The sequence below is a fragment of the Artemia sp. Qi Xiang Cuo genome, chromosome 6 (assembly GCF_049724085.1).
Source record: "Artemia sp. Qi Xiang Cuo chromosome 6, ASM4972408v1, whole genome shotgun sequence".
NCBI lineage: Eukaryota > Metazoa > Arthropoda > Branchiopoda > Anostraca > Artemiidae > Artemia > Artemia sp. Qi Xiang Cuo.
In genome coordinates, this window is record NC_142799.1 from 82,865,539 (window position 1) to 82,867,311 (window position 1,773).

Here is a 1,773-nt window from a genome sequence, read left to right on the forward strand (position 1 = left end):
ATATGGGGATACCGTTTCCCTTTTGCTAAGAGTCAAAACCGCACGTTTATCAGAAAATTTTTGAAAAAGGTATACAGATTGGCTCTCGAATGGACTTTACCAATTGGGACGAGTCCATTTATCAGGAGCTAGTGAAGCACCAGCCCAAATCAATTATTATTGCTAAAATCCGAGACGGGAAACAATTTAATTTCCAATTTTATTCTTGCAGTTCTGAAGGTGTACTGTGCACAAACACGCAATGAGGTAATCAAAAAAGTCCGCAAGGGTCTGTATAGAATCTATGTAACCCAGAATTTCGACATAAGTTTTAATAGAAACTGTGCGGTAAGTAGTTTAGTTTTAAGAGCAAAAGTCTTGGCGATTTGCTCTTTAAAAGCGCCAAAGTTTTAGTGGAAAAGAATACCATGTCCCTCGTAAGGATAAGGTCTATGTATCTGTGGACAGAGTGAAGGTGCTAACCCATGGACATTATTTAACTTCTAACCGGGGTTTATATCAAGACTATAGACGTAACCTCTGACCGGAAAAAATTCAATAGTAGATGGTTATGGATGGGATCCTTATTTATTCAGATGGGAGGCTTTTTCCCAAACTCAGCAGTGTTTTATGTTCTTGAACAAGGCAGTCTTATATGAGTTTTCTTGCAAACAGAAATTATTTAAAAATTTGTTTGGCCCCACGCCCGAAGTCAGTCCCGGGAGGGGGGATCAGGTCTTTGGCCGGTCTCCGCCATCAGGTACTTCACCCTTCCTAGGGGATGGGGGGCCTTTCTAATTTTGGAAAGTGTTTTTGTAGTGCCTTTTATTATAAATAAAAAACATGAATTATTGTTTTGAATTTACTTTTGTAGTGCCTTTTATTTGTATATTAAAAGTTCCATTTAGATCATTTCTTTGCGGACCATCAATGTCTGGCTAAACGACACTTTTAACAAAAATAGTTCAAAATCGTGAGAAATATTTTTAGAAAATCCTAAAAATATTTACTATTGCTACAGTGTTTGGCAATAATCCTATGATAAAATAAAAACTATTGGCCCAGACACGAAATTCATAAAGGGAAATGACATTTTTAATAATATTGAACCAAACTCTCGGTTGATTATTGATGATTTAGCTGAATCCACTGAAGAATGGTCTAAGAATATTTTACAATTGTTTACTGTGTGATCTCATCATCAACGGAATTCCGTAACCCTAGTTCTACACAATCTCTTTCATCACAGCAAGTATATGAGAATAATTTCTTCGAATTATACGTAATATATCCTCTACGTGGCTGTTCGTTATTCCAGTTCCCTCACGACTTTAAACAAACTAGCTTATCCGGGTGAACCAAAATTTTTGCTCTCGGCATACAATTAGGCTACCAATAAACCCTTTGGCTATATTCTACTGGACCTGAATCTGAACACCCCCGAGGATTTACGTGTAGTCACTGATATTTTTGACAATTAAATTACTTTATGTCTCCCAGTGAAAAATAAAAAAGGTCGTTAGTTGCTCTCATGATACTGAAGAAACTATTGAACACCGGCATTTAGTCACCGTCCTAGGTAATTCAAAACCACGGCTTAGGAAGGGTATACTCAAACATGTTGTTGACAGAAAATTCATTATCTCGTATCAGAACTTTGCTTAAATGTAACTGAAGGCAAGGTTTAAATACCAGAAGATGTTTTGCAACAGACAAAGCAACAACTTTCATTTGTACTTGCACTAGCAGCAGCAAGCAAAAACAAACGAAAAAATTTAAAAAACGACTTTTTCA